The 25,433-nt window shown below is 54.0% G+C and overlaps 1 long non-coding RNA gene across 1 annotated transcript in view; it reads left to right on the forward strand.

The window, feature by feature from the left end:
• The first annotated feature begins 2,992 nt into the window (after positions 1-2,992).
• LOC121078219 overlaps positions 2,993-25,433 on the forward strand; it is a 61,474-nt gene continuing 39,033 nt past the window's right edge. The window contains exons 1-2 of the long non-coding RNA XR_005824497.1: positions 2,993-3,186; positions 23,710-23,822. This is a non-coding gene — a long non-coding RNA (uncharacterized LOC121078219). The remainder of the gene's footprint in view (positions 3,187-23,709; positions 23,823-25,433) is intronic.

The following is a 25,433-nucleotide window of genomic DNA, read 5'->3' on the forward strand; positions in this document are numbered from 1 at the left end:
TCCCATGAAGGTGTGATGGGGAGGTCTGCCCAGACCCTGCAGGAGGCAGAGATAAGGATGTCACACTGCCACCTCTCCCTCCTGGACTAGCCTGTTCTGGGGAATGCCTTCCTCTCTCGGAGGACACCAGATTGCTGTGACCTCGCAGGATGCTGTCACACCACTCTCACACAAACAGAATCCCTGGTCGAGCTGTGCTGCTGTGGGCACCTCACTGGCCACAGCCCAGCCCCTGCCCCAAGCAAGGCCAGGAGGGATCTGGCTTGCCCAAGGTCACACCATTCAGAGCCATTTACATCCTTAACTTAATACCTCATGTTTTACATGGACAAGTGGAGTGCTGCCCACTCTGTGCAACGGCCAGCATTTCCCTTCCAGGTGATGCTACAAAAGGCAGCAAAGGAGCCCTCGTTCCCATGCCTCCTCCTTGTCACCAGGAGAAGCAGCCAGGGCTTTATTAACCATCCTCTCCCTCCTGTTACCGCTGGCTAAACTGGGTTAGGACTTCTCAAACCTGCTGTGCCGGTCATCTTCTGCTGCTGGTAGAGGGGAACAGCCACCCGAGGCTGTCCTGACCCGAGACACCTTTCTCACAGCATTCCTCCCACGCCCGGTGTAAATAGAGCAGTCATCCAAGCACAGCTACATCTTCTTTTACTCCTTCCTGTCTTTAATAATATTATCAATGTCTGGTTTAGATTTTTACTAAATATAGGGCTAGAGGCTGGGGTGGCGTCACTTCCTCCCAGACGAATTGGAGCAGCTTGCCTAGAAGTATTTCTTTTATTTGTTTATCTGGGTTGGTAAAGTTTGATTGCACGAAGTCATTCCACCCTGGGTTGGCCTGGCAGCTCATGCGGATGCTGCTCCTTTAAAGCCTGTTTTCATTGACCCATGAGTGAGTCTGGAGGTTTGAGAGGCTGCCTCCCCCCAGTCAACCCCAGGGTGATGAGCTAGGAGTTGCAAAGAGTCTTCTGCAAACCTTCCCTCCCCTCCCTGCTGGTCTCCATGAGTGACACCTGAAACACAGCACAGCCTTGGTGGCATCCTTGTCCCCTGCAGGTGATTCTTCCTCCAGCTGCCAGAGACCCCGGTACAAAGCCCCCCAGGATCAGTGTCGCTCCCTGCTCCCCAAGCACCTCCCTCCCGCAGCTGGAGGGCTGGCAGGTGCCGTGTCCCTGCCCAGGAAGGGAGGTGACAGCTCGGTGATGCTCGAGAGCCTTCTCCAGCACAGGCAGGGGAGGGACGGGACCCGTTATCTCCAGCCTCTCCCCCTGCAGCCTGCCCGTGCGTTTATTAATTCAGAGCAATTTCAAGAGGACCCCCTTGACTTCAGGGCAGCCCATGGGACATGGGAGAGATGGGATGGAGGGCCCCCTGTGCTTTGGCGACATGAGCCCAGCTGGTGGCAGGGAAGGGGAAGAGGAACCCCGGAGCACCCAGCTCGCACAGAGACCAAGCCCTGCAGCCCCCCAGTGGGTCAGAGGCCAGGCTGGGGCTGCAGAGCAGGAGATGCTGGAGTGCTTCCCCCTGCCCCATCCCTCCCCATCCCGCAGGGTTTTCTCTTGCCTTTTGGTGAGTGCTTCCCTGGGGCTGTGTGCCCAAACACAGGCAAGCGCTGCGCCAGGTTGCCAGCTGCCGTTTGGAGAGGGGCCACGGCCTGCCTGTTTCCCAGCTGTCTCCCAGCTCCATTGCTCCATGCTTCAGGTTTTTTGGCTGCTTTGCTGTTGTTGTTGTTGCTATTAAGCTGAAAATTTCTCTGCTGCACCCCACCTTCTGTGTCTCCCCTGCCACATCCCCACAGGGCTGCGAAAGGGATTTGCAGGCTTGGGTTTGGACACCTTGGGACATCATGAGAAACGTCATGGCCAGCCCTTACCCCAGCAACAGCGATAGGAGAGAAAAGCACTTTTATTCCAGGGGCCAGCCACACTTTAATCACTGTAAGTTTTGTGTTGTGTTGCTAAACAGCATTAAAAGAGGCCCCAGGGGGACAGGAGGGCAGCCTCTGGGGCCGGCAGGGGATGGTCTTGGGGCAGGATGGTGCCTGGGCAGGGCTCAACATGGGATGCACTGGCTGCAACCAGGACTGGGGGCACCCGGGGGGCTCCAGGAGATGCGGGCAGGGGTCCTGGAGCAGCGCCATTGCTGCCCAGCTCCCCACCTGCTTGCCCTCACCTCCATGCTCCCCCCAGTGCCTGGCTGAGCTGGGCCCAGGCCCCCACAGAGCTTGGGGCCAGGGGCTGGGTGACACACAGAGACGTTCGCACGCACGTGCATACACATGGGTGCTGCACCTGCAGCCACGTACGCACACACGGTCTCACTGTCACACACATGTGGATACCCCCCAGCACACATATTTGTGTTCACACACCCCGAGACATGCACCCCCATCACACACGAGCACACGCACATCCACACAGGTGCACACACGCCATATACACGAGTGCACACCCCATATACATGCATGCACACCCCATACACATGTACACACCCCCCGTATGCATGCACACACACCCCATGTACACGCACACACACACCCCATACACATGCACACACACACACGCCATACACACGCACCCCCCCCGTCTCCCCCCTCTCTCCCCGCTGCCAGCTCGGCTCTCCCGGCCAAGCCGCTTATTGCTCCGTGCCGTGACAACCCGGCCACGCCGAGCCGAGCCGTGCCGAGCCGAGCCGGGTCGCACCCAGCCCAGGCGAGCTGCGTTGAACCGAACCCGATCGGACCGAGCCGCGCCGCGCCGCGCCGTGCCAAACCGAGCCGAGCCGAACCGGACCGTGCTAGGCCGAGCCGTGCCGCGCCCCCCGCCCTGCCCGCTTCTCCGTGCTTCTCTCCGAGCCGATCCGAGCCGATCCGAGCCGCGCCAGGCGGGGCCGAGCCGTGCCGAGCCGTGCCGATGGGAGCCCCCCGGGCCTGGCAGCGCTGCCCGGCGCCGCCTGCACGGGCAGGGCTCTCCGCCTGACGCAGTGAGGAGCTGCAGCCCTGCTCTTCTCGGAGGCCGGCTCCAGCGCTGGGATTTGCTCGGCTCCGGCTGCGTTTCCCTGCCCGCCTCCTGCCCCCGGCCCGCCCGCCTGGAGGGGCTCGGGGAGCCGCAGCCAGGGCTGCGCCCATCACCGCGCCTCGGGGCTGCCGCTGCCGGGCGCCCGCAGCCGCCGCCGGAGCAGGTAGGTGCGCCCGCAGCATCCCCCCGATTCCGGCTCCCACCCTTCCCCAGCCCCAGCTCGGGCTGAGCCCCCCCCCCACCATGCCGGTGCCCCCCCGGCCGGTGCCGGGTGCCGGGACCCCCCCGGTGGCCGCTCCGTGTCGCCAAACTTTTCGCCGCCGCAGCCCGACGTGGGACTCGGATGGGGATGCCGCGGGGCAGGCGGAGGGGGGGGAGCCCGGAGCCCTCCCCGCCGCCACCCGGGGGTCCCCCGGTTGGGCTGTGGCCCCTCCCGGTCCCCTGTGCCCCCGGGGAAATCGGGGCCGGAGCGAGTTGGGGGCGCGGGGGAGTCTCAGCAGCCGCCCCCGCCGCACGCCCCCTGCCCGTCGGGGTGCCCCACGTCGGGGCCGCCCCAGCGCTATGGGGTGCCGAGAGGTCCGGGGGGGGGTCCCTGCTGCAACCGGTGGCTCCGGGAAGCCCCCGTGCCCCGGGGGGGCAGCAGGTGCCAGCAGCATCCCCCGGGGTACGGGGGGGTCCGCCCGCATCCCGTCCCCGGAGCGCGCAGGGGGGGCTGTCCCCGAGCACCCCAAGTGACCCCATCCCCCGGGGGCTATGGGATGAGTGGGGTGGGGGCTGCGGTAGAGCCGCTCTCGGCTCTGCATCCCCCCCTCCTCCCGAATACCCACGCCGGTAATTTGGACCTGCCTCCCCCTCCCCACATGCTCTCCTTCAGCGGCTATTTCCGTCCTGGCGAAACGTGCCGCACTTAGTGCTTTAATTAAAGAAAATTAATGGGGGAGGGCGGTGGTGGCTGGGGGGGGGACACACCGCACCCAGCCGGGGGCTGCTCCCCGGGACGGCCCCGGCCCCAAGTGCCCCCCCGGTGCCGCTGCCGGAGGGCTTGGCGGGGGGGGGGGGGGACAGGCGCCCACCTATGAGTTTGAGACCCCCCAAAAAATTAAAAATAAGGTGCCGACGGAGGAACGGGAGCGTGATCCCGCTCGGTGGACGCGGTGCGGCTTTGATGCCGGTGCCAGATGTTGCTGTAAAGTTCCGGCTCAGTTTCCAAATTCCGGCTGAGCCCGAAGGACGCGGGCACTTGCCGGGCGGGGAGCACGCGTGGAGCCGCGGCCGGAGCTGCCAAAGAAATTTCTTGATTGCATTTGAATGAAGAGCAGATAACGACCTGGGGGGGGCGGGAGGGGGGCGTGAGGAGGGGATCCCCGGGGGGGTCCCTGCTGAGCCAAGCGCCTGCCATTGCGGGTGAGGAGCCGCACTTGGGCAGGGGCTGTCAGGGCAGAAGGGGGGGATCCGGACCCCCGGGGGTCCTCAGCACCGTCGGGTGCCCCCCACCCTTCCCCGGACCCCCCCGCATCCCCGCTCAGCCCTGCCATTCCCGGTCCGGGGAGCCCGGGGGGTGTACGTCCTGGCTGCGATTTGCAGCCCCAGGGATGCACAGCGGATTGAGGAGGGGGCCGGTATCAGCAGCCCCCCCCCCCCCGGGGCTGAGGCTCCGAGCCCGGAGGCAGCCCCGCACGCCTTCCCCAGCCCCCTTGCAGCAGCTCCGGGCTTGCCGGGGCCGGTTTGCGTCGGATGAAATATTTACAAGTTTGCGGTGAATAAACGCGGGCGGTCAGAGGGATCGATGGCAACGCTTCCAAGGGGGTGGCACCGCCCGTGCAAACGGCCCGGCTCCCCGGTGAGCGGGCGGGGCCCTTCGGGCAGCGTTTTAGGTGGTTTTTGCCCCAAATTCAGGGGTTCGGCGCTCTGGCGGCGCCCAAACCCAGCGCTGCTTTTCCCATTTCCCACGGCGTCTAAAAGGGAAAACGCAGCTCTGCCTGGCTGGGGACGAAAACCACCTAAAGTTTAGCACCTAAAAAAGCCCCCCCCCGTCCCCACCCACCCGTACGGCCCTCTCCCCAAACTGCCCGGCATTGCGGGGGGCAGCGGGATGCCGTCGAGGAGGGCTGTGGGGGGCAGCCGGCCCCTTCCCCTGAGAATTGCAGCGGTGGGGAGGCAGAGCTGAGCCCCCCCCCTCCTCGTCCTGGGGAAGGCTGGGGCAGGGGGAGGCTTTGCCGGGCACCCAGGGGTGCGAGGAGCCACCGGCAGCGGGTGGCACAGGGGGGTGACACTTGGGGGGGGGGCTCCGCGTGGGTCCGGCAGCTCCGTGCGGTGGGGGGGGGGGGGGCACCGAAAGGGCGTCACCGCCCGAGCGACCCGACACCCCGGTGATGGGCACCGGAGAAAGCCTTTTTGTGTGTCCCCCCCCCACCCCGAGGCCCACGCCCCTTAAACCTGCCCCTCCCGGCTCTGGGGGGAGGCTCCCACGGGCTGGGCTGCCCACGCGTGTCCGTGTCCCCCCCCCCGCCCCGGGGCTGGGGCGCTTTGTGCCAGCAGAAAGTGGCTGGAAAGGGGCGAGGCGTCACACGCTCTGCCTCCGGGAGGCAGGGAAACGCTGGGGGCCCGATGGGAAGGCATGAATGAATGAATCTCCATAAAGAGCCCCGAGCAGCAGGGAGAGGGAGAGAGGAGGAGGAGGAGGAGGAAGGAGGAGAGGAAGAGCCGGAGCAGGGCAGGCAGCAGACGGGAGAGCGGCAGGTAAGGGGGTGCCGGCAGCCGCACGGCTCCGCGGTGCCAGGGATGCTCCGGAGGGGCTCAGCTCGGGGAGGGGCGCACAGGAGCCGCCGGGACCCCATGGGGGCTTGGGGGCTTTCTTTTTTTTTTTTTAACGCCCCCCTCCCCCCGTGTTTTATTCCTGCTTCCCTCCAAAATCTGGGATTCCCCAAACTTCCCCCGCACCACAAGGTACTGAGGTTTTGGGGTGGGAGCGGGGGGGCTCAGAGCCCCTTCCCCAGGGCAGGTCCCTGCGGGAGCCGGGCTGGAGGCAGCTCCCCCCGCGGGGACCGGCACCGGTGGCCAGATCCTGCCCCGCAGCGCACCGGGGGGGAGCCCGGAGCTGCCCCGAACAGGGCCCAGCACACCCAGTAGCCGTCTAGATCCCCCATCCTCCACCAAAGGGGGGCACCCAGCATCTGCTCCAGGCCCCTTTTGGTTTTGGGGGGCTCCTCTCCCCCCGGTCTCAGTGCCCCTTCCCCACCACGGCCCTGCTGCGGTTACATAAGGAGCGTGGAGCCAGCGCCAACGCGGGCCAAAAGCACTGGGAGCTCGCCCAGAATCGAGCCCAGCCCCGGCCCGGTGCCCCCTCTCCTCCGCTGCCCAGAGGGGGGCTGCTTGGGGGCCCTGCAGCTGGGTTCTGGGGGCACAGCATCACCCACGGACACACGCACACCCCGATCCCCTGCCCTGCTCACGCACGGAGCTCACACCGCGTAGATGCGTGTATCGCTGCTGCGCACACGCTCGTTGTAGCAGCTCCGAGGCGATGCACGCTGCAAGGGGCCGCACACGAAGGCGCACAGCGGCAGGTGAGAAGCGAGTGTGGCTCTCGCCCACCCCTGGGTGCCTGCCGGTGCTGGCACAGGGCGATGGGTGCCCGCCCGCCTGAGGCACACGCACCCACCGGGGAACTCGTGCCAGACCCAGCCCCGCTCTGCGGCTGCCCCTGGCTTTCCCCTCCATGGCCGAGGTGCCCCGAGCTGGGATCGATACCGCCTCTCTGATGGGCTTTAGGTCCCCGTTCAAAGTAGTCGCTGCGTTAGGACTTGATTTTTTTCCCCCTTTGACGCCCGGCCAGATGAGATTGTGAATTTGGCTGATTTCAAGCAACTGGGGGAGGGAAGAGTCATACAGCGAGCGGGAGAGAACTGAAATATCCTACAGGATCCCCTGGAGAGGAGAGAAATCAGGTCTAGATAAGAGCTTGTTCTCCCTGTCTGGCTGATGCTTTCCCATTTGATGATCAGAAAACACGAGATCTAACCTCTCACCAGGACAGCCTCGCTAGGAAAGGTCAGGCTTTTGGCTTATTCAAGGCGTAATGTTAATTATTACGAGCTATGGATTATTTATTTCGGTTCTCCCATCACACGCTAAATATAGGACCGCACAAGGCGTGCAAACAGAAGGACGCGGCCGGTGCTTCGGAGGTTTCCGAGCTGGGCTCCCGACCTAATGCTGGGCTCGGAGAGGCTGTGACAGGGACAGGACTCTGCTTGTAAAGACTCAGCCCCATCCTCGGGCAGTATCTCCCAGGGCTAATTTTCCTCGTGCTTGCGTTGGGGACAAACAAGCAGCCATGGGTTACATTGGTGAAGCCCCGTGTCCCCGCGGGATGCAGAGAGCAGCAGCCGGGCACAGCCCAGGGCTGGGATTTCACTGAAAAAAAAGGGGAAAAACCCCAGGAGCACGGCAGCACCCGCAGCGTCCCAGCTGCCGGCACTCGGCCGTGAATCGGCGTTAGCCCCAGGTGTAGTGGCAGCCTGGGATTAGTCAGCAAAGGGCACCGTGGAGCAGAGGGGCTTGAAAAGAGCTGCTGCAGGGTTGTGAGGAGCTCCTGGAGGAGAGGATGCTGGTGGTTTGGTGCAGGTAGGCTGAGCTGGGGTGTGTGGGTGATTTGAGGCTGATGGGGAAACTCTGGAGGGGATGTAAAGGGGTGTGAGCAAGGTGTGCAGCCCTCTGTGGTGGCTGGTGTGAGCTGGTGCAGCTGCTGGGGGAAGAATAAGTTTTTTTTTTTTTTTTTTAAAGTGTTATGAACCTAGAGTCTGAGACTGTGGATGGTGCTGGGGCTTTGTGTGGTGGTTTCTGGTGTGGTGCGATGGAGGTGTGGGGTCAGCAGCGATGTGGGGCTGGTGGAGGGGAGAGGCACGGGCTGGGGCTTGGCAAGATGCCCCCAGAGCCCTGGGTGGCCCTAAAGTGTGGGCAGGGAAGGAGGCAGGGCTGTGAGGACCTCACGATGAAGGGGATGGAGGGGAGACCTCAAGTGGCCCTGTGTCCTCCCCACCCTGAGGAGCACGGTGGCAGCCCCGGTGACATGGAGGAAGAGGAGGAAGAACATGAAATAGTACGTTAGGTGCAGCTTGGCCACCAAAGTTGTGGCTATATGTATGGCCCCTAGCAGAAGAGCCCTCTAGGTCTCTGAGACATCCCTGTAATAGGAATAAACAAGAAACATCTGAAAAATAAGCTGTGAGGAGACTTGGAGTCTCCTCGCACCAAGAGGAGCTGGGGCAGGAGGGTCTGGAGGAGGTGACACGGGGGTGTCAGCCCGTGTAAGGGAGCTGGAGGGACACCGGAGGAGGTGGATGTGGAGCTGGTGAAGTTATAACAGCAGAGAAAAAGCTGTGGGCATTTAAACTCAAACAAAGTGAAGAGAAAAACTCCAATATTTTTTTTCTCCCCCATTACAGCATTTCTTTAGGAGCTGGACAAGAGCAATCTGTGCAGCTTGCTCGTATGTTCAAATCAGGAGGAAGGAATGTATAGAAGTGTGTGTTTTACTGTATCAGCTGCTATCAGCTTTTAGCTTTATTACAGTAAGCGCAGAGTTTTTTTGTGGGCCAAACTCATTCATTGGATTTAATGGAGTTATACTGCAGGCAGGTTTGTTGACGTGTTTCTCTGTAGATCTTTGTGAAATGGACAGGCAGAGGTAATAAAATTTTACACTCCATACAGCGTCTTTTGGGGAAAAGTCTTCCGATATGCTTTATAAACGGCATGCATGTTTTGCTACAATATATGCTTATACCTAAGTGTCAGATACTTTAATGCTGCTGCTTTTCCCCTTTCTTAGAGCTACATGTGCATGAGCTCAGTTATGCCTGTGTTATTTTCACATGATGCCTTCCTTGCTTAAAAAGGCTAAAGACACTTGCAATTTCTTTCCTTTTGATGTACTTGTCTGTATCTCTTCTTGGAAACCCAGGTGTAGTAGAAAACTGTAAGCCTTGCTGTGAAGGGCTCAGAAGGGGGGAAAATAACGTATGTAAAACCTATTGCTAAATACCCAAAGCACTAGTAAACTGTCCCATTTGCGAATGCAATTATCTTGGGACCTTCTGTAGGTATGGATATCTGCTGTACAACTTTTGAGGGGCTGATATTTCCCCCCCCCTTTTCCGTGGGATGATGCTTCCTCCCCATTTCCAGGCTGTGATGACACCGTTTCTCCGACCTGTTCTGGGTCAGGCTCAGATCCTGCTCGTGCGGGGCCCTTTGCGGTGAAGTGACACTTGAGGCTGCTGGAGGAAAACATTTCCAGAAGCTGGGTTTGTTTGTTAATGAAGCATTTGACATTTTTCCAGGCTCTAGACAAATTAGACCCAGACCTCTGGCTACCAGGCAGAGAGAGGGAAAGTAGCTGAATAGCCGAACTAATTCTTTACACGGCTTTGACTTATCACACGGCCATCACTGCCCCATATGGGTGGGTAAAATTGAGGGGAGAGAATATAGATATAGAAGATAAATACCAAACAATGGTGAGTGAGTGACAAGGACATAAATAAATCTGGAGGTTCTGGTGACATTAAAATAGATTGAGAGTAGTGAGGCGTGAGATATGGGATGTCAAAAGAGCCCTACAATGTATTTTTACCCCTGCTCGGGATTTTCTAGGGTTTCTAAATAATGCATTAATTCAATTACATGTTCTTAATTAGTGTTTGCTCAAATTGGAGCAACATCATTAATTTACTTTTACTGCCTCTTATTTTTATTTTTTGCTTGTTTTGTGGATTTCATTTTTCTGCTTCTTTCCCCTCTCTGAGAGTGGTAGCACGCAGCTGTGGTGCTCACACCACGAACTGCAGCCTCTTTGGTACAGCTTTATGTACTGTGAATAGTTTTCTGCTTGCAAGCTGCACAGTGCTGACCCGGCCCCATAACTGGAGGAAAAAGGAGAAATAGGGTCCCAGATGTGCAGTGGCTCCTTCCCAGTGCTCAGCACCATCCCCTCCCAGGGCAGCAGGGCGCTTGGTGGCAGAGCAGGATGAGACCTTGGGGATGTAACTTTAGGATGCCCCAAGCATTGGGATTGCTGTGTGCATGGAATTGCTTTTTTCCCTCTCCTGCAGGGGGGAGAAGCAGCTAGTGGGGCTGATCTCCCTGGAGCAGCACCCCTTCAGGGGATGTGTCCTGTGTGTATGGCAGGAAGTGGCTGTGACTCAGGGGGACAAGCAGTGTGGAGGTGTCAGGGGAGCAGCACCCGTGGCCGCTGCAGGGATGGGTGCTGGTGCTCCCCATCCCAATCCCACCAGGGTCAGGATGAGTGAGGGGTAATGCCTGCAGTGCTGTGCCCTTCCTTGCTTTTTCTTGAAGGGACACATGTCTGTGGTATGAGGTGGTTGCTCTTCTTCCCCTCCTTGAAAGGGAAGCAGTGCCTCCGCTTGCTGGGTAAGGGCATGTGTACGGGGCAGAGGCTGGCAGCCCTGTCTCTGCAAGGCAGATGTGGGGCTATTGGTTACTAAATAAACTGGCCAATACATTTATTACAAATGCAAGATGACAAAGATCAGGGAGAATAACACAAGCCAAGACTGCTCCCTCAAAGCCATGCCTCCCAGCAGTGGAGGAATGCTTGTCCGAAGCTTGCAGTGAGCAGGTTGGGCTTTTTCCCTCCCCTCCCTGCTTTTTCCTTTTAAATTCTTTGCTTTTCCCTTCTCCACCCTCTGCCCACGCTCTGCTCTCGCTTGGAGCTGAGCGATGCCATCTCGAAAGCCCCATTCATCACCGCCTGCTCGCGAGGCGCTAGCAGCCGCCGCTCAATTGATGGACTGCGGTGGTGAGTGAATTTAAAATCATTACGCTCCCGAGACAGCTTTTAAATACGATGAGATGAAAATGAAATCTGTAAGAAGCCCTGGGATGGGGTGTCTCCGGCCAGAGAATCCTGCGTCGCCCTGGGTGCTGTTCGGGTCCTGGGGAAACCCCCATGCCTGTGGGGTGGGAGTGGGCAGGCAGCTGCTGGTGGGGGATTAGGCAGAAATATTTTACCTTGCAGAAAAGACTATTGTATAAAGCTGTCCATCTGCTGTCTACCTAATGCTCTGCATGAATTAATGAGCTGATTGATTAGGAAAAGCTTGCAACAGCTGGGGGAGGTAGGTGGTTCTTGTCCTTGTGTTACAGGTGGGGGGAGTTGGAGGAACAGAGGATGGGATTAAGGCTTCCAAGTTTCTCATGTTAGTGAATGCTATGATTAAGACATTTGTCTGTGTCTTGTTTTGCTGATTGATCAGTTTGATTTTTTGGATGCTTTTTGGCTCTGAGAGCAGCTGTGAGAGCTCAGTGTGGCTGAAAGTCAGCCCCGCAGAGCCTCAGCTGGGGATCCGATCTCTGCTACTTGCTCCATCTTCCAGTCTGTTTGTGGCAAACCCGAGCAGTCTGCTGTGGCTTTTGGCTGTGATGTTTTTAACTGACAACCTCTGGATGAGACAAACTCTCACCATTTCTTACAACATTAGCTGTTTAATGCACCTTCCTCTCTACGCAGCCTTTACCAGGCAGGGCTTCCTGTAAGCGTCCCCATGTTTCTCACAGCAACTCTCTGGATCACCTGTGGCTTGCAAAAAGTCTGGCTGCTGTGCTGGATGCCTCTCTCCTCTCTAAGACGAGCACGGCTTTTCAGGAATGGTGCATTGAGCAAATGTCACTCTGCAGCCCCAAAATCTATCAAACAAAATGACAGCAGCCGTAAGCATTAATCATCTGGTACCATCAAAATAAAGTCATTGCAACAGAGCATTGTCAAAGGATAAGTGTCTCGACTTCAGAGCTGGTCGTGTTGATGCTGCTGGCTCACCAAGGTATTCCTGCAGGAGAGAGTAATTGTGTGGCCTGAATGCTCATTTTCTGATGTTATTAATTAACTCTTCCCCCTCTGGACTGGGCAGTCTGAGCACAAGGCAGAAGCCTGGGATGGTTGAGGAGCTTGAGCAGTTTCTCTTTAGCTCCGTGCTCAGAGTCGTGCTGAGGAGTTTGCGCTTGAGCAGCTACTTTAGGTATAAAAACACCTGCTTCTGCTTTACCTGAGCCACCCCTGCCCCACGACATGGCTTGGAAACCAAAGCCATAACCCTTGTGCTTGTCCTGCCCCTGGTTAGGGTGCAGGAGGTACAAGAGCAGATGTAGGAAGGGTGAGATTTGGGGCCTGTGGGATGAGGGATGTGATAGCTGTTGTTGCTGCGCCAATTAGCTCCAGCTAATCGCGGGGGGACTGCAATTGTCACTTCCAGATGCCTTCTCCTGGGAAAGCCGTGCTGAGCAGTGAATTGCAGGGCCTGGCTCGTGGCCTGAGGGATGGAGAGCTGCTGCCAGGCTCTGCAAGTGGCTTGCTGCTGGAAATCCAGGAGGTCAATGGTGCCATAAAACACAAGGGATCAGTATGAACTTTTACCCTGTCTTGGTTTCAGTCTGTCCCTGGAGGCTGTGGCACTTGGCCTGTGCTGGGAGAAGGCCAGGTTTTGTGAAGAGCTGGGGATATGGGGATGGCAGCTGAGGAGCCTGCCCTGCCCTGGTCCCGGTGTGCTGGAGGCTTCACCCTGTCCTGCCAGCTGGTCCCAGCCCTCTGGCAGCTCCCTTGGGGCCTCTGAGCACACATACTGACTTGATTGCCTCCTGCACCCCTTTGTGCACGTGGTTTCTGGATGGGGCTGTGCTGCTCGCTTGGCCTGGCTCCCGGTCACCCTGCCTAGGGAGATGCTGGAGTGTGGGCGCAGGAATAACGCGACCGCTTCTGGAGAACATCCTCCACAGGAGGAGTAAAAGGAAAGCTTCAATAAGCCAACATGTTTCAACAGCTGTCCCAATTCACAAAGGAGCAGCAATCCGGCTGTGGTGTTTGTACAACAGCTTCACATTTAAGGGAAGGAGAAATAAATCTGTGGGATGCGGCTCTTAGAGCTTCCCGACAAACACACACAGCGAATGTCACCACCAGGTCCACGTGGAGTTTGTTTGTTCATTTGCTGTGTGGGTCAATCTGCTAATCTTAACCTTCACTAGTGGTTTAGCAGAAGAGTTGTCTTCTATGTTAAAATCCTTTTCCACTGTGAACTCACTTTTAGGTTCTTTTAATCACACTTTGGCTATAAGATACACCAGACTTTCTGCATGGCTTCCCGAATCTCAGTGAAGAATTACTAGTTTCTGTTCTGATTTTATTTTTATTTTTCCCTATCTTTATAACAGAGCCGTGCCTAAGCAGTACTGTGTTGTATAGCCGTTAGGCCAACACCCACTCTTTTGCACTTGATATCTGACTTGCGATGGTGGGCAGAGTAATACCCTTTTCATTTTAATTAGCTCTGGCTGGGCTGGGAAATAAGCATGTTTCACTTATTGATCTTGCTTTGCTCCCTGTTTATTGTGAAGTGCTGTTGTCTTTATTTCCAGCAGACAAAATCCTGGCTGGAAATCCTGACTTGCTTCTGTGGGTGAGGCTCTGGGCAGCTCCTTGGGACCCCTGTGAGCCCCTTGGAGCTGTGAGTTGTGGTGATCCCCTCATCTGTAATTGTGCATAAATGGCTGGCCATGGGGAATGGATGGAAATCAGCCTCCAACCCTGGTTGTGTCTTCTGTGGGCATCTGGGAGCCCCTTTTGGCAGTCAGGGGATCCTGCCTGGGGAGCTGGGGGCTCCAGGAAACCTGGAGGTGAAGTGACATGCCCAGGGTTATCTGGTGCTGGAGCCTGGGGTGGGACTGGGTCCTCCGACACCTGCTTCCGCTCCAACCATGAGACTTATTTCCCTTTGTCCCCACTTTTTGCAGTGTGAGGAGATTTGAGCTTGATTTTAAATGTTCTCCTAAATCTTGGTGACGGCAGATTGACGTAAGCATGTGCTGGATCAGGGCCTGTTCTCTAATGCATATGGATGTGCACACAGCTGTAAGCGTTTTCCATCTTTAGGCTCCTGCAGCCCCAGTGAGATCTTTCTTCTTTCTTCCCTTCCTGTGGAAGTGTTCTCTCCCCTTTTGTGCCATGGGCAGCAGCGTTGGACCTCCTGACCTCCAGAGTGAGGACATGGGGGAGAACTGAGTGCAGATCTGCTCTTCCTTGGCAAGTGGAGGACACCCATGACCCAGTCAGGTATTAGTGATGTGCCTTCCTCTTCTCTGAGGAGCAGGATTGAGAGCTCCAGGCTTGCTCATCACTGCTATATTCATCCCAGATCCTGGAAAAAAGAGGCATTACCCTCTGGGGGTGGCTTTGCCATGCAGGAGACTGGGTGTGAGGAGGTGGTGGAGGGCTGAGAGGTTTCCTCTTTGGCCAGGAGGGTGAGATGAAGAGAAGAGCTGAGAGCAGAGCCTACGGCGAAGAGTTTCTGAGGCTCTCCACATCAAAAGGATGTGATAGCCCATGTGCCCTAAGTGTGCTGAGGCCAGAGCAATAGATTCAATCCCCAACAAGTGAAGTTTGGGCAGTCACTGGTTGCTTTTTTTGTCCATCAAGTAGGACAGAGCTTGTTTGCTGCAAAGCCTCTGCCCATGGGCAGCCTCCAGGGATGCTGGGGAGCTGGGCGTGGTGGTGGGGTGCATGCCTTCTGACAGGCGATATCCCTTCAGCTGCACCTGAACCCAGATCTCTGCTCAAGAGAATAAAAGGTCCTTCTGTAATGCTGTGCAGGGTCTGAGCATTGCTGGAGCTCTCCCTTCCATTTTCCAGCCTGGACTGTGCTTCTGAACCTCTGACATCCACCTGGGTGGTGGCCTATGGTGATGAAACTGCAGGTGGAGGATTAAAAAAAAAAGTCGTGGGAAGATCAAGTCAGTTGATAGCAATTCCAATGTATTTAAATTAAAGGGGATGGTGATGTATAAATCACTTGATATTTAATCTGTGGAAGAGCCCTGAATGAGCAGGTACTGTGCATGAATGTGTAATGAATGAGTGGTGGTGGCAGCTGAATGGGGCTGGATTATATCTGGGGGAAGTGGCTGTGCACTCTCCCACCACAGGCTTGCTGAGCCATGGTGTTTGGAATATTATAGTTAAATGGGAGATTAATGCTACCTTCTAGCCAGTGGAAATTACTGGTGTCTGAGCAGGTTGGGTTTGAGTATCCCAAGGTGAGGGTGACTCCAAAAGATGCTCAGAACAGCCCCAAATGAGAGCTGTGCCTGTGCAATCCATGTGGAGATTCACAAAGTCACTGGTGTAACTGGGAGGAGAGCTTGTCCTTCCACCTTTATTTAAATAATAAAATAAAAAGCTGTGTTTTCTCCAGAAGAACCTTGGTCGGGGTGGGAGTATGTGGTCAAACCAGGGTGCTATGTGGTGCAAGAGTGTGCTGGGACACCCTCACACCAGTTAATCCCATTTCTAAACCAAAATTTTCTCTAGAAATGAGCCAAAATGGGCAGATCTGTGTGGGTTTCTTCTTCCTCCTGAAATATTTAATTTCCTGACTTCTTATAGCCAGGTCTAAGTAGATGTTCCCTCTGCAGAAAATGCTCTGATATCACTAAATAGGATTCTGCAATCTCCAGCAGCTAAAGTGCTTAGTTAGGGTCCCAGGGTGGTTTTTTTTATCCTGATTTGGTCCGTCCTTACCAAAGTGCAGGGTTTGTAGCAGTGAGCAGTGATTCAGGGCTTATCACCGTGCCACGGTGGGAAGTGCCGTGAATGCCAGACCTGTGCTTACACGGGCAGGGAAATGGATGAATTTTTCCACATCAGTGGGAGCCGAAGATTTTGCTAAAGGTGCCTGCAGCTGCCAGGGGTGAGATACGGCTGTGCCAAACAGCTTTGTGGGGCAGAAACCAGGGTAGAAAACTTAAATGTGGATTTCATGTCCTGGAAAGCTGTCTATAAAAGGCATCCTGGGTGCTGGTCTGCTGTTGGCTGTGCAACAGGTGATGATGGGCTCCCTGGCTGGTGTTCTGGCTGAAGCACAGGAGCTGTGGCTCTCCTGACTTCTCCAATTTGATACCAGAGATATGAATTGGAGAGCCCTGGGTGAGTTGTTTGCTGTGCTTGGAGGGCTGCAGCAAACCAGCAGCCGCTGGTGGGATTGTGTCAGCCCCTGTGGGTCAGCATGGGGTCTGGATGGGGTGGCTGTCTCCATCTCCTGTGCAAAATCTCCATTAAAAAAATCTCCATTAAAGACTGGGATGCTATGGTAACGCCACCTGTGGAGGGACTGGAGTCACATTGACCGTGGTCGGGACAAAGTTACCTTCCCGATTACAGCCTCTGGTGGCATGTCCTAAAGGAGAAGGAAAGGCAATAAGGGAAACAAGCTTCTGTTTATTGTCCTGAAGGTCTGTCTGTTAGCTAACGAGGCAGATGGCTCAGCCTCTTATTAAATGATGCTACTTAGCACTTATGTGGAGTTATAGGTAGTAACTCATTTAAACTGAGGCTCTGGGTCGACGAGGGGCTCGAAATAGCACCTCCTGCCTGGGATTTGATTTTGGTGGAGGTTGGGCAGGTCAGTGCTGAGGACAGGAGCAAACCCAGCCCGCAGGAGCCGAGCTCAGCCCTCAGGTGGTGTGGCTCTGTAAGGCAATACCTTGGCATTGCCTAGCCAAAAACCAGGCTGCAACAATGATGGAAGTGATATTTAATCCAGGAAAATACATGATACATAGTCTAGTATTCCTTGCTTATCCATCATATAATGCAGTTCGCAGGGATTAAATATCCCTCCTGTAAAGTTGTTTGAGATCAGTGTTATTTGTTTTGTAAATGCTCCTGACAGGATGCTGAGTGCTATTGATTACCAATGGCTCTTTAAAAATTACTATTATGCTGCAAATTATGAAGCTTGGGGGTATCCAGTTATATGATAATGGAAAGGCATTGGTGTGTAATGACATATGCATCATAATAAATTTGCTCTTCCTATGTAATGGAGATTGAGAGGGACAAGACTTAACTGATAGCATTAGCTGTCTGTCATGGTATGTCCAAGGGAACATGATGGAATTGCCTGGTTGTTCACTGTGGCAAAAAGTAATGATTGGGAAAGCAATTTAGGGAAAAAAAATGAAGAAAGCCCTTGTTCTGAGCAAAATCTCCTTCATCTTCCTGTTAAAATATGTAAGCCACTCCTCTAATTCATAAATAGCTAAAATCCCTCATTGCTCTTCCATGCTCTGCTCCAGGAGCACTGGCCAGGTGACAGCCGTGCTGATGGTCCCAGGGAGCTGCTGGGCTTGCTTGGAAAACTTTTGTTGGTGCCACAGCTGTGATAACAGGGTGAACAGAAGCCCTAAATCACTGGGAATTTCAGTGGGTCGGTGCCCTTGAAGCCAACAGAGGACACTTGTGTTGGGTTGTGCTCTCTCATTCCTGACAGTGGATGTGAGATAACACAACTGCTCATCTTCCAGGCTCTCCTGGCATTCCCCAGCTCCACAGCAAGGTCTTCAGCCCCCTGTGTCTGGGAGGAGCCGAAGGGCTGCTCTGCACCATGGTGACTGGAGCAGTGTCACAGGGACCTTCCCATCTTGGGGACAGTGACAGGGACCTTGCCCTGGCTGCTCTCTGAGCAGCCACAAGCTGCTCCCTATGGCCTTTCCATCATGGGATGGCACAGAGGGCTGGAAGGGAGGACTTGATGCTGGTCTGTGATGGGCAGTGCATGGGGAAGGGGTGTGGTGTGAAGGTTAAATCAGACACCTCTTACCATGGCTGTTCTGTGCTCCTGGCATCCTGCTGCAAATACCAGGTGACAGCAATGCAAATAAGCCTCTTCCTCATCGTGCTGCTGATCTACAGGAGAGCCCCAGACAGCAAACGATTGGTTCTGTGCTTCTATATTATCACACTCAGCAGCAGCTGAGCATGGAGAAATACATGTCCAGGAGCCAGTGCCAGCAGAAGAGTTTAAATCAAAAGGAAGGAGGGAAAAAAAAAATCCCCTTCTTCCTTCGGCACCTTCTCAGCATCCTTCATGATAAAGTCAGGTGTTCACCGGGCTGCTGGCATGGAGCCCCTGTGCTGTCCTTCTGGCCACCCAGCGAGGAGGCACCCGGGGCAGGAGAGCTCCTCCATTGATCCGATTCATTTTCCCTCCTGTCGTTTTGTTTTGCTGGGCTGCAGTGGGGATGCTCGCACAGAAGCTCCAATTTCTTTAGAGAGACTCAGCACCTGTTAATGTGGCACTTAGATGAGGGAAGGAGGAGGCGTGGGCTTATTTAGGTATTGTTTTGTGAGCTGTAAGATACTTCCTGAAGATCCAGCACCAGCCTCCCACGAATCCTACTTGGAAATAGGGTGGAGGAAGGTTGAAATCCCAAAAGGCTGGTGGGAGATCAGAGCTCAAATACACTGGAGGCTGGGTGCATGCAGACCATGAGCAGGACTGCTCCTCGGAAGGGGCTGGGGTGGCTGAATGGCCACAGGGACAGGGAGCAGGAGCTCCTGGAGGCAGCACCATGGGAGCAATGCTCAGTATGAACGCCAGTGCAGAGTAAATAAACCCCCCTTCTCTCTCCCCTTGCAAGGTTGCTATCAGTGGAAACACTCTGCCCCTTGACTTGCAATAACGTAATTATTTATCGTGCTGCTCTCGGGCCAAGTCCTCTGCAGGTTGCCGCGTGCTCTATTCCATCTTGTGACCTGTTTGTGTAGCCACGCTGTGATCCAGGAGCAGGCGACAGCTGCAGAGATGCTGGTTGTTATTGGAGAAGGGCTGAGCACCAAGGAGGGGGGCAGTGGCAGCGTTGGTTTTGCAATAAAAATAAAATCACAGGCTTTTGTCAGTGCTTCAGGTGTGGGATTCTCTGCTTACAGCAACCAGGGCTTGAGAACTTTTTTGGAGGAATTGCAATCTGAAGACTGTAGAGGAAGGTGATTGTGGGAGGGAGGAGTGCATGTATGGGTACAGAGCCCAGGAGATGGGGGACAGGGTGGTGGGGTGAATGGTGTCTGCATCCCAGGAATGACAGCTCAGTTCAAGGCTAAAAGGGGGTTTCTGGAGTTTATTGCAAGCAGATCTCTTTATTCATCTTCATTCCCAGCTGAAGCTGGGTCAATGTGCAGAGCTGCAGAGGAGGTGCCTATATCAGGACACGTTTGACTTCTGCAGAGATGCGCCCAGGTGTGAACATGCTGGAAAACAAGGTTTTCCCCAGCATTACCTCTGTGGGTGCCCTAACCTGATGTCTGAGATCAAACCATCCCAGGGGAGAGAGCTCTCTTCCAAGAGCTCTTTGAACAGTAAACACTTCACAGTGACCCAGAGGAGGCTGGGTGGGGGAGAAAAGAGTGCTTGTCTGTCCCTGCTGCTCATGTGGACCTAAAGGCAGCAGATGAGTGCCACTGGTGCTTTCATTGCCCTACTGCTTTATGGAACAGCCATAGATGATGTCATGTGTATGGGATCTTGGATGTCTCTTGATCCAACATTGCATTACATCCTATGATTTAAAAAAAATAAAAATCAGCTGTTGTGATTGGAGAAGTGTCCTTTGGCTGAGTAAATAAGCCAGTCATTTTTCACAGGAGCAAAGGCAGTGTGGAGTTGCGGGGGATCTATGTGTCACAAGGACCACGACTGTCACACGATTGTGCAAAGAAGGCTGGCTGGGGTGAGGGTGGAGAGGGCTCTTGACACCCCAGGCTGAACTCAACCACCCTTGGAGGGCCTGGGGTTGTTGCATGAAGGTCAGCCATGGGCTGACGCAAGGTTTGCATCCACATTTTCCAGATAAACCTTTCCAAAAAGGAGCAAGAGTGTCACCACCTGAGCCATTGCCAGTCCTGACACAAGCCCTGGTGTGCCGACCAGCACCTGCCAGCCCCACAGCATCCCCTTGGTGGGGGAGAGCAAGATGAGCAAATGGCCACGGCTTAGAGATTTATCGGAGGTTTGATTCTGGCTTAGAAAAACTTTCTGTGCTAGTGTTGGTTTTCAATTTGTTGTTTTTCCCTGCTGTTGTTAATGGAAATCCAAGTGCAACGGTGCTGCAGAGATCCTGGCGTTGGAAAGCAGCAGCCTGTGTGTCCTGTTCCTGTGGAAAAAGGGATCTATCAAAATATTTTTTTTTCATGCTCTAATTTTTGCCACAGTTGGTTTATTTTTGTTTTTGGCTTCTTTTTCCCCACTGTATTCTTAAAACTTCCCTTTCAGGGCCTAACAGCTTAACCATTTCAAAGTCATGCCAAGCGGAAATGTAGCATGCGATTTTCTCACTAAACATTGTGCTGATCTCTCAAATGTATTCTGGATTTGTAGAGAAGCTGCAAAAAAAGCTGGGCTGAAAGAGGGTGAGAATTAGCACTCGGCTGAGGAACCAGGCCTTTGGATGCTTAGGAGAGATCGGGGTAAGCAAATGCAGCTCCTTGCTGCCTGGTCTGCAGTGCTGGCATGGCACGGGGCTGGTGGGCAGGAGGCTGGGTAGATGCCTTGAAGCACATCTCCATCCTGAGGACAGTGGTGTTTAATCTGTCTTTACATGTAGGTCTTGGTCCTGGTTGTTGGTTCCTGAGATCTGAGTTATGCTCCAGAATTTGCAGGCAGATCCATCTGGATTTCAGCAGCTCCTTCATCCTCTTGTGCCTCCCTCCCTTTTCCAAAAAGAAAGGGATGACTGTACCCAAAAGAGCTTATTTTCAAAGGAGGGTCTCTTTGAGTTTCTCCATAAAATGCCTTCCCCCCCGCCCAATTTTGCCACGTAAAATACAACAGAGAATTGATTCACCACCAATGCCATTTGTGCCAGATCTTGCAAGGAAATATTACTTGTGGTGCACAAAGGATGCTCTGCCCTTCTGCTACCCTGAGCTTTTGCTGGGGTTTTTGGCTGCCTGCTCTGCCTGTGCTGCGGAGATGCTGCTGGTTTTGGAGCAGAGATGGCTTCTCTCCCAATTCATCCTCCCCTTGCTGATGGAGCACCTCTGATGGTAGCACATGCTGCCTGTGGGAGCTGAGCTGAGCTATCTGGCTGCAGGGGCAGCCCTGCCCCATGGGAGCTCGTTGCTGAAGGGACTCTAGTGACTTTTGCTTGGCTTGTGCTCCCATGAGACTGAAAATAACTGGATTTTCCCTGGAAGGAAGAGATCAATGAGCATTTTCAGGAAATGCAGACCTTCCCTTACTGCTAAAATGGGTCATCACTGTCTAATGACTGCTGTGACAGAGGTCTCTGTGCAAACCTGGGCTCTCAGGGTGACAACACGGGTACAGCCCAGGATGCAAGGAGACAATTTGGTATAGCAGAGCTGGGAGGTTGGTGCGAGTCCTCCTTCCCAAAGGCATAGATCAGAGCTATTTTTCTGCTATCCTTGGCTTTTTATGGTTGTTCACAGCAGAAGATCTTTGAGGTTCCTTACCAGCTGCAGAAAATGCCTGTGGCCATGAGCTGGGCTCTGGATCGCAGCAGCCTCTGTTAGAGATGCTCAGAGCTGGAATTTGCTCTTTCATTCAAGCTTTGAGGCTTGCAGGGTGAAGTGAGGGACAGCTCATGATTATTAGTAGCTTTAAAATTAATAATGCTCTTTCTAATCTTCATCTTTCATTATTAATCAACATACAGCATGCTGTGTTATAGCTAGACCAAGGAGTGCCCAGCATCCCCTGGTGCCAGTGGAGTTCAGAGAGCTCCACATGGATGTGAGCAAAAGGTTCCCAAAACCAGGTCCCTTGTGGGTTTGGTCTGAGGTTGTGTGGGCAAAGGCTGTTTGATTTCTGTCAGTTTCACCTGTGTAAATCCTAGCAGGGGGACAGGCCGGATCCTGTGTCCTGCCAGGGCCGTGTGCCTTTGAAGCTGCTCTGAGTTCCTGCTTGTATCACTGAGACCAAGGGCAGGAGTGGCCCTGGGATTTATTTATAACACTCCTAGGGCAAAGAGGAGGGTGTGTGAAGGTGTCTGGGCTGCAGGCAGAGGTAAAGAGCGCAGCACAGAGTGAGACCACGCAATGGCAGTGCAGGCTGCAGGCACCAGAGGAGTGGAGGGAGTGTGTGCTTGCTGCTTGCTAAACCTCTGGCTGCTTGGGTGCAGGAAAAGGGAGCTGGGAGGAGAAGGGTTCCCAGATTTGCCCTCTCCTAGGCAAATCCTGCTGGTGGATGGGGTCTGTGCGTGTGGAACAGCATACCTTGGTGCTTTAGTGGGTGGTCTGTGCAGATGGGAGAGTCTGCCCAGAACTGGGAGCACTGAGGAAGCTGGGGGGCAAAATCCCTTGCTGCAAGATCTAAGGAAAAGATTTGGGGAACAGTGGTGAGAAGCACTGTGATATTGCTTTTGTAGGAAATCTCCCTTCCCTCCTTTTCAGTTAATAACCATCAGGAGGGAGATGCTTCCCTAGCTTCCAGGGGAACCAAACTAAAGAAGCCTGTTGCCGTCATGTTGCTGGAGAGTGCCTGGCTCCACTTGAGTTGTTTTCCCACTATTTGGGTAAATAAAGTTAGGACAACGAGGAGGGCTGCTGAGATGGTTGGCAGTGTGCTGAATCCCCCGGGAGATCAGGGCAGCGTTGTTTATTGGGGGGGAGCTGCCTGAGCATGAGGGGTCAGCCTTGCTGCTATGTAGAGAGAAGGGAAACAAACGCGCTCTGTTTTAGCACCGGATTCATTGCAAGGAGATGTGCCAAGGATCATTAGTGCCACAGCCATCATTATCTTTTTGCTCGGATTAGTTTTTTTCCATTTTTCTTTTTTTTTAAGAAAAAAAAAATAATGGCTCGTTACTGTTAGATCAGATACAGACAAAATAATAGCAGTATCACAAAGATTGAGGTCTGTAAGATTAAATTTGAAAAGGGAAGAGAAATGAGAGCTTTGGCCCTGGTTGCTGTTACACCAGCCGTACAGATAAATGACTCCGTATGCAGATAAGCAGGGCCAAAAGAAAAGGGATGCTGAGGAAGAGATGGCAAGAAAAATAGGAACTAATCAGCAGATTCAACCACTGTAATGCAGTAAACATGGAAAATTGCATTATATTAGCTCCTCGGCTTCTCATTGTACGTATTAGCCACAAAGTCATCAATAGGCAATTTACCACGGAGGTGCAGTGCTGCAGACCAATATCAGAGCTCTGTCCTCACGGGAGAAGGTGTTTGCAGTGCAAAAAGGGAAAAGTTGTCTTCTAAACTGCATAAGGAAGAAGTGGCTGATGTTGAGCATGAGAAATGCCCGCAGTTCTCGGTTAGAAATGTGCTCTCAGGACAAGTACAGCAGCTCTATTTGTCCCCGGTGCCCGAGCAGCAGCTGCTTGCTGAGGCGAGGTCTCATTGCAGTGCTGGGACATTCCCCTCGAGCAGGAGGAAATGGGTCTGCTGCGGATTTCTCTTGATTTTTTTTCTATATATTATTTTTACCATTGAACTCAATTTCTCTGTTGTTCAATTTCTTACAAAGAATGACAAGTATTCACTGCTTCTCCCCTTGAGTTCGGGTGAAATCAGCACAGCACATTATTTGCAAATCACCTTCATCCTCCTGACTCCCCGTTAAACTTGGGATGGCTTGAACCCGGGTCCCTCCTAAAATATCCATTTAGGCCACGTAATGATTCTAGCTATGTCATGCATAGTAGATAAAAGATGATCTGCAATTTATTTTTAAAGCTTTGAACCAAAAACTTGGGCAATCATACAAAAAGGGTTTAAAAACAACCTCCTGATGATACAAAGCTGGGAGAGATGTAGCCCTAAACCTTGCAGTAAAATCCTGTTTCTCTGCACTTTTATCAACAGCTCCACCCATGATCGGTGCATAAATCCACCTTCAGCACAGGATGTTGGAAAATTACCGAGGGACAGCAACGTCCTCCCGGCTGCTTGGTGAGAAGGGAAGGATGCACCTCCAGGTAGGGCTGGACGTGGTGTTCATCCTCTGTTCCCTGCTTGTATTGCACTCAACCTGCTTGTTGCATGGACTGGAGGGGGAGAAATAAGACTTTTGCAAGAGGGGTATCTCGGAAGTGTTTCTTTCAACTTGTCCCAAGCCATGAATAAGTTGTTTGGGACCTGCTGTGCACCCAGTGGCTCTGGGATCTGCAGGATCTTTCTGACCAGGCGGATGGTGGCATTTTTTTCTTACGTTTGTCGTTGGTTTTCATCTACCCCGTGGAAGTCTGTCAAACTCACCTAACAGAGCTAGGGCAGTTCTGCCTCCCCTCCCTGTAGCATTGCTGGAAAGCAGAGCAAAAGCTCTGCAATTACCCCTCCCAGAACCAAGCCTAACATCATCTATGAAACTGCCCCTTCCTCGGTGCTGTGGCAGCTTCTCAGGGCTTGCAGGAATGGCTGAGCAGGATGAAGTCGTGTTGGCTGCTGCTGCTGAGCAGCCTTTTTGGCGTGGGAGTAGAGCTAGGCACTCCTACCAGGCTCTGCTAATCCAGCCTTGATCCACGCACTTCAAACGGGAGCCTTGATTTAGGGATGTGCTGAGCACTTGTCTCTCCCAACAGGCTGCTGCAATGCCTGTGAGGACAGCAGTGTGCCCCAAACCCCACTGGTTTTACGTTGTGCTAAAGGGGCTGGGATTGCTCCCTGGGCAGCTGCTGGGCAGGGGGAGGCTGGAGGGGAGCAGCAATACTGGTGGGAGGCTGGTGGCTTTCTACATTTTGGGTTTGTGGCTGTCTGACACCATTGAGCTGAGCCCTGACAAAGCTGCTGTCCCCAGAAGGCCAGCCTGGTGTGGTAACTGGATTACAGTCCTGTCCTGGTTTCAGTTAGGACAGAGTTAATTTTCCTCCTAGTAGCTGTCAGGGTGCTATGTTTTGGATTAGAATGAGAAGAGCGCTGATAACATGCTGATGTTTTAATTGTTGTAGAGCAGTGCTTACACCAAGCCAAGGACTTTTCAGCCTCTCTCTGTCCTGCTAGCGAGCAGGCTAGGGATGTAGCAGGAGCTGGGAGGGGACAGACCCAGGACAGCTGACCCAAACTGGCCAAAGGGGTATTCCATACCATCTGACGTCATGCTGAACAATATATAGGGGTGGCTAGCCGGGGTGGAGGGGGGGGCCAGCTGCTCAGGGATAGGCTGGGCATCGGTCAACGGGTGGTGAGCAATTGCATTGTGCATCACTTACTTCGTACGCATTATTACTATTAATACTATTATTGTTGTTGTTGTTGTTGTTGTTCTTTTCCCTGTCTTAATAAACTGTCTTTATCTCAACTCACAGACTTCACTTTCCCGTTTCTCTCCCCCATCCCGGAGAGGGAGGGGGGAGGGTGAGCGAATGGCTGTGTGGTGTTTGACTGCCAGCCGGGCTAAACCACAACAAGTCCTTACAGCCATCTTCTTAAGGAGGAAAAAGGGGTTTTCAGTCACACAGGGTAGCTTTAAACTCTGTTTAAAGTACTGCTGGACTTTCCTAAATAAGTGGTGTGGTCCCAGAACAAACAAGGGCCTAGAAGCTGGGTAATTTTTGGCAACTGGTCAGTGCTGTGGTGTAGGTGGGGGTTTC

The sequence above is a fragment of the Cygnus olor genome, chromosome 15 (assembly GCF_009769625.2).
Source record: "Cygnus olor isolate bCygOlo1 chromosome 15, bCygOlo1.pri.v2, whole genome shotgun sequence".
Lineage (NCBI taxonomy): Eukaryota > Metazoa > Chordata > Aves > Anseriformes > Anatidae > Cygnus > Cygnus olor.